The following is a 7,930-nucleotide window of genomic DNA, read 5'->3' as shown; positions in this document are numbered from 1 at the left end:
CATACCTTCAGCTTTCAGGGGAAAAATCCCACCCCAAACCTTTATCTCTCCTCCCACTTCACCATATGGTCCTCAATTTCGAACTGCCAAACTGTGTTAAGCAACTATTACATGCCTGTGAAAATGGGCGGATTCTTCAATGGAAATTTCTAAGCTTCTCAGTTGGTGATGAAAGGCAATGAAAGGCATTTGAAAATTGTCAATGATACTAAAATGTACCAAATGTAACCAAACCCATATTCTGTTAAAAAGTCCCATACATAAAATTAAGATTTGCACCAAATACAACTGCGCTGAGAATGGATGTCATCAATGACAGTATATAAATAATCTGACAACCTCTTTTTGGTTTGCACAACAATTCAAGAAAAACCCAAAGTCAGGTATCAAGTACAGTTTTGAAAAACAAAATTTAAAATGTCCGTATATTCTGACATGAAAAACTAGGGGCTAAAATTGCAAAGGGGCCTTAATAACTTCTGCCCCAGTAGGTCCATTTCTTTGCAGGCTTTCCAGAGGCAAAGCATTTTGTACCTGAGATAGGGGGAAAAGTTCAACACACAGTAGGAAAATTCGTTAAGTTTATGCTTATATATATATATATATATATTATTTATTTTTTTCTTTTGGTTCAACTGATGAGCCACAATTAGCTCTCCCCGACCCATAACCTCCCCCCACTATACATGTTGGACCAACTATTGCCTTCTTGATAGAGATCCCAAGTTTTTGACCACCAGGACCCTTTGGGGACAAAGAAAGTTGAGATGCCATCAATATTTAGTTGTGCTACATCCATCCCTCTTGGAACAAACAACTGCATGCTAGCAGCATGCACAATTCTCTCCAAAACATTATATTCCTAATTCAAACTGTCACAAAATAAAGTCTGAATGCCCAAAATTAATTTATAATATCTCCATTGTGCAAGGCCTTTTCTCTTTTAACCAATAAAACAATGCTATAAAAATGGCAATGGAAATCTAATAAGACTTCCTGTGAGTTTCAAAAGCAGTTATGATGTAATTTAAGCTGTATATTAATTCCCAATCAAAATTAGGTTAAAAAAAGGAAAAAAAAGAAGCAGAATTATTCTAACATGAAACTGCAGGATATTTACCTTCAGGTAGCTCTGGCTGTTCAAACGGAGTACAAAGGCTCTTGGCTGCTCCCATCTCACCTCTTGTTTGCTCTTTCACATCTTGCTCTACCTCCTGTACAATATTATGTCACAAAAGATACCTTCAAGGATAATCCAAGGATGATAGAAAAAACACCTTCTGCTTATAGCGCTTGAGGGATATGAGAAGATTCATTCTGCTTATAATACAAAAAAAACATCTTCTGCTTATAACATAAGACAAATCGTATTGTTCTCCTCCATATCTTACAACCAATAATGAACCAGCATTCAATTCCTAGAACTGTTCACAAGGAGGAAAATATCTAGGCAAAATGTAGAAACATATCCAAACCAGCACTTCATTACATGATACTCCCTCCATAATAATTGAAGCAGAAACAAGGCCAGGTATCATAATAAATTAAATCAAAGATATTGATATGTCAATGAAAATCCTAGGCATCAAGGCAGAACTTCGCAGCAACAGAAAATTAATATAATGAGCAATATTGAGAACTTTATAATGATGATACGATACCTCCTCATCACACCAAGGAGCCAAGATCATTTTCCTTTGGCTAAGAACCTCCTTGAACTCATCCCAAGTCTTTACAACTTGAATGCAAGCATCTCGCTTTTGTTTAGCAGCATTGACCAGACTCCGATGAATATCCCCCAGTATATCTTTTACTTGCTCAACCAAATTGAACCTGCCTATATCTTTTTTTTTCCGCATTGTCACGACGAACAGCACGTACCTGAGTGCAAAAATATACAAAAATATAGCACATCATCTTATCATTTAACAACTCTTATCTATAAAGCGGAAAACACCAAGTGCAAAAAATATCCAAAATACGCATCATGAACATGGAAGAAAACAAAAATAGCATAGAAAAATGACAATGAGTTAGCATACCTGATTATTTGCCAAGTCTTTTGGCCCTATTTCAATCCTTACGGGAACACCTTTCATTTCCCAGTGAGAGTATTTCCAACCAGGCGAGTAATTGTCTCTAAAATCAGCCTCTGCCCGAATGCCTGCTTTACATAAAGTGTCCACAGTTTCAGTGCAGGCATCAAAGATTCCTTGAGTATTAGCATCTTTGTACGGCACTGGAACCACAATAACTTGAACAGATGCCACTTTAGGAGGCAGCACCAAGCCTTTGTCATCTCCATGAACCATCACCATCACCCCAATCTACATAAACTCACAAAAAATTAGCATTTTGTGATGTAGATGACTATGAGCAAACAACAATCACGTTGCAGATAAATTTAAAAAATTACAAAGGATATAAAAAGAATATGAATAAATATAGTATTAACAAAGATGGTCTAAAGTGCAAACTGCAAAGCATAAACAGACATTACATAGGAATTGAACTATGGCTTATCAAGTGCAAAAGCAAAATTACACCCAGAAATATCTTTTTTTTTAATTACTAAAAAGCCATACAAAAAGTAACAGTTATACAACTCAAGATGACAAAATTCACAAAGTCTACCGTCCGAGTGCTGTAGGCCCAAGAGTTCTGCCAGACCATACCCTTCTCTCCCTTTTCATTTTCAAAGTTTATCTCAAACATTTTTGCAAAATTTTGGCCCAAACAATGAGAAGTTGCACCTTGTATACCGCGTCCAGTGTTGGGAATAAATGCCTGGCATATACAGAAAAATTTGAAAGAATTTGATTCAGGTAACCATACTAATCAATGTAAATTGCTTAAAACTTCAATAAAGACAACTTTAGATTGTCCCTCTCAACATGACAAGTGTTAAATACCTCAACAATAGTTGTGTAAAGTCCACCAGCAAATTTCTCCATCTCACTTTTCCTGCCTTTTATAACAGGAATAGCCAAGAATTCTTCATATATGCGTCTATATAGTTCCACTATTTGAAGGACCTGACGCCAAAAAGTTGAACAGAAACCATGATATACATAAAATTTGAACTATATTAATGTCAACATAAATTATCAAAGGCAAGCAAAAATTTTCATGCAAGGTAAGTGATGATACTGACAATTAGATGCATATAGTGCACCCAAAACTTAAATATTCCCTAGTTAGATTATGAACTGATTGAGTTTGTATAAAACTAATGGACTGCTCATGACCATGTTCTTCCTAAGATATAAAAACAATTTCTCAACAACTACAATATCTTGTTTCACCACTGCCATTAATTCTCCATTAAACATCAATGGCAACTAAAGGACAGAAATTAAATACTCGGTTCCATACCTCCTCATCTGCTTCTGCCTTTGTCGCAAATGCAGTATGGCCTTCCTGCCAAAGGAATTCGCGGCTCCTATAAAATAGAAAAGCATTTTAACATGGACTAATATCTGCAAACAGGGACATCAAAGTATTATGAAATTATTCTGCAAATAAGTAAATATGTTTGACAAAAGCTGGCATGCACATCGAAACAAAAGGCTTGACCAAACAGTTCATCTTAGGATAGAATTTATTATATTGAGGCAACCACATGGTTATTAACTTACACTACCAAATAAGTAAAGCAGTTTCCAGCAAAATTTAAGAGAAAACAATATCACAAACAAGAATGTCAGAGCTTGCATAATTAACGCAAAAAATGCTCAACAGAGCCTTCACCGTACGAATTATATAGCTTCCTAAACATATAAACATCAACATGTAAAAAAAAATAAAATAAAATAAAGTCCAAAATCTTAAATGCAAAGAAATCCAAACAAGTACCTGATAAATGGAGTGGGATTGCTAAATTCCCAACGAACAACGTTGCACCACTGGTTAAGTTTCAAAGGTAAGTCTCTGTGTCCCCTTATCCACTTAGAAAAGTAAGGGTACATAACTGTCTCACTAGTTGGGCGAATAGCTATAGGAATTTCCAAGTCAGATTTCCCAGATTTTGTCACCCAAGCAACCTGGAAAAGAACCAAAAAGAAAAATGGTAAACACCTTTTCTTTTCCATTTTCTATAGTTTTATCGCTTCCTAAAATAAATGCTTGAGAGGATAACAGGGAATCAATTTTTTTTCTAACTTAGCAACATTAATCTTAAAGGACTGAATATATTCCCAATTAAAAAAAAATAATAATAACTGAAATACAAATATTGCTTGACTTTGTGCACCTAGATCAGGATTTTAAATAACGGGCAAAGCTACCCATCTTGTAGCAGAGTTTGGGGAGGTTGATACTATATTTTATTGTTTATGAGATGGCGATTTTGAAATCACACTGAAACAATGTCATGTCACCAGTAACTGCTCTTATGCCCTGTGACACATGCAGAGTACAAGGATTGCGCCCTTATAACTCAGGTCAAGAAAATTTTCTTTCCCCCACTATCTTCCCTACTCTCATCTTGCCCAACACTCAACACTATGCCTCAGTTTTCTTGCTTCCCTAACCTTCATCAACTTCTTTCACATCAAAATTCTAGTGATCTTGATCTCATTTTTCATGTAATTGATTGCACAAATAAACATTACCCAGAATAAGGTAATTTTCTAATATCTTAAGCACTTCCTTTTAACTATTAATTTCTCATACAACTATAAATTTTGGATCTATAAGATAATTATGCTTTTTCAGTTATGTGCTTTTAGGATCTACAACATTCAGTTTTCTTTTTTTATTATCATTTTTTTTATATAATTTAGGTATAATTTTCAAATTTACTTCAATAAATCAATGTCTTCAAATGCCATCTTTTTGGAGGTAACAACTAACTCTTTTGAGTAAGTCATGTTTCATTGTTAAATTAAATGTACCTTTGGAATATTATTTTCTTAATAAATTTCATATTTAATCCATGATGGGTTTACTGTTGACTTGAGTCATTTAACTAACTGTTAGAAAATATTCACAAAACCAGCAGCTGATTCAGTCTGATATAGTCCAGTTTGCAACAAAATGACCAATTTCTGGTCCAATTCTGTTATTTAAAGCTCTGCCTTACACAGGCCCAATATAAGAATTATTCCACAAATAAACAATGCACAGACCATATATGTTTGTCACCTAGTACAAAAGTCTCTTCAATGAGTACACCGATATTTAAGAACATTCTCTACAGCTCACTTATGGTCTACCAAGAGTATATTTTGTCCTCTGCATGGAAATCAAAATGACTTATGAAACAACAAAATTACTTCAAAATAAGGAAGCACCATAATGCAAGTCGGTAAAATAAATTCCCCTTCCCTTCATAAAGAATTTAGATCTCACCTCTGGAGCAAAGCCCTCTATGTGGTCCTTCTCCTTTTCCAAGACACTAGATGAAACAAAAAGTGGGAAGTAACAGTTCTTAATTTTCATTTGCTTGATTTCAGCGTCAAAGAATGCCTGCAGATTGTCATCACTGAAAAACATTATGTGCATGCCTAATTTATATGTTTATAGATTGTCAGAACAAGGATTAGTTAAGAACAACTTCATTAAACAAAGCAACTGATACTCTACAGACTGCATCAATAACCAGGAGAAGTATCAACCAAATTACCAGATGCTTATCCGGTTATACTCTTATTTAAGAAAATTTTAGCGAGAGGAAAAGCACATTATTTATTTTTTTCAGATCATAGGCATCATAACAATAGCATAGAGTGTACCCCACCCAAAAAAATAAATAATAAATGATTTAAGGGTCAAAACTTACTTGCAAGATCTCCCAAATTGACATTGCCCATGGCCTCAAAATATAACAACCTGAAATATCATAGTACTCAATCATCTCACCATTGACGACCACCTACACAGGCGACAAAGTAAACAAATTGATAATAAGAGCTCAATGGTTTGGGTGCATAAATGTCATTTAATGTCAGTGCCTACATGGAAGTAGGTAAGCAGGAACCCAAGAGTTTTTCTTATGAAAGCATGCTAGTTTGCATGTTTATACTATCTCAAAGCATCCAAAACCAGGGGGAAAAAAAGAAGCAATTTGTAGAGGAAATAGGGTCGAAAAATTTCCATCGAAACACATAATACATATTATCCCATCCACAGTTTATTATCAATCTGTGTGTGAGTGGTCTCTCTCAGTTGGGGAAGGATTGTGGTGGTTGTGTTCTTTTGGTTTGGGTGGGGGAGTTTCGCTCCCCCGGGGAAGGTCTTACTTTCATCATACATACAAAAGGGTGGGACAACCGACAACCTTGGTCTTTGGCTAGATGATTAATTCCAATCAACCCAAAGGAACATTTAAAAGAATTGAAGAATCACTGAAATTTTGCAGGAACATCTAATCTTAACATACCGCATTAAATGGTGAAATAACAAATTGCTAGGATATTTTGTATTAATCCTGAGTATAATCGGAGAATCTTCCATAATACAGAACTTCCATATCTTAATTCTTAAGTTCCATGAGAACTCTGTCTTTAAAATCTAAACCTTGATTCTTATGCTTTCACTAAGTCACATATGTGCTATGTCAGTATCAATCACTCCCAACCAATTTGCCAAATTCTAAGTATTAGAATACTACTGCTGCAAGAGCATTCTCACATAAAATTACCAACAGCTGATGCATATAATTTTAAAATCTAAGAAATACCTCTGAGTACCACTCTCCAAAGTTCTCTTCCATTTTAAAGGAGAGTCCTAACCCAGTCTCTTTCTTCACCTCCTTCTTTTTACCCCCTGAAAAAAAGTCAACAGATCATTTTAAAATGTGCCAAAACATGTACCCACATAAGTAGGGCAAGTATAAATACTTTCAAATGAACAGATAATCTGTGATGGATAGAAAATACTCACCACCAGCCATTTCGCCAGCTTAAATTGAGCACAATACCTGGTGAATATTAACCCAAAAAAGTGGGAGAGAGATAGAGATTTGAGTCACAACACAAACAGAAAGAAAAAACAAAATACACACACACACACACACACACACACACACACACACACACACACACACACAACAGCAATACCCACAGAAAAAGATAACGAAATGGACACGACGGCCAAACCTGAGGAGCAACTCAAACAAACTGACCAAAGTGAAAAGATGAAATTTACACAAGTGCTCAAAGTTATCATTCATTCACAAACTATAGCACACTGTGTTGGAGTTTGAAATAGGAAATGAAGCAGCAAAGAAACCAATGGCTAGACAACTAGATTTTGCATCAAAAAGCTAAATTATAAGAGCTTAGAGACGAAGAAGAAAATCCTAGAAATGCATTAAAAGCAAAAGTTAATTAGCTATAGGCAATGATTTCACGCGATTACAAAAATCAGAATAAACAGCAGTAGCTGCGAATCTAAAAAACTGTTAGATTTGACCAATACAAGCAAATCGCCAGAAGCCATAACATGTTAGAGATGCGCATTATATTCATGAAATGAAATAAGAGAGGACATTGTACCAGTCTGATTCGATTCTCAGGTACCGTTCTCTTTCCCTTCCCTCTTCTTTCACAGTAAAAAAGGAAAGAGCGACGATAGGACAAGAAGAGAGAGAAATAGAGCGCTATAAATAAATATATGCAAAGCGCTAAACCCTCATGCTTATTAGTAAATACACTGTCTTAATTTACCGCTAATGGATCCGAAGGGCCATTTCGTGGGTCAACCATATTCACCTTTCCTTTCCCGGTTCCGGGTTAATTTTCCTCCGTTAATAATGCCACTTCAAAACACATTAAGACCTTTTATTTTGTTCAATTTTAAGATAAAATTTATTTTATTTATAAATATTTATAAATAAATTCTTTTATTTAGTATATTTCATGTTAAATATATAATTCATTTTAAATGAAATAAATTTTATATTTAAAATAAATAAATTAAATAATAT

General features: G+C 34.8%; 1 pseudogene; it reads right to left on the bottom strand.

Moving 5' to 3' along the window:
• Window positions 1-239: 239 nt before the first annotated feature.
• On the bottom strand, window positions 240-7,628 carry LOC110661720 (proline--tRNA ligase, cytoplasmic-like; annotated as a pseudogene).
• Between the last annotated feature and the right edge of the window lie 302 nt (window positions 7,629-7,930).

Source organism: Hevea brasiliensis, chromosome 2 (assembly GCF_030052815.1).
Source record: "Hevea brasiliensis isolate MT/VB/25A 57/8 chromosome 2, ASM3005281v1, whole genome shotgun sequence".
Lineage (NCBI taxonomy): Eukaryota > Viridiplantae > Streptophyta > Magnoliopsida > Malpighiales > Euphorbiaceae > Hevea > Hevea brasiliensis.
This window is presented reverse-complemented; position numbering and strand designations above follow the sequence as displayed.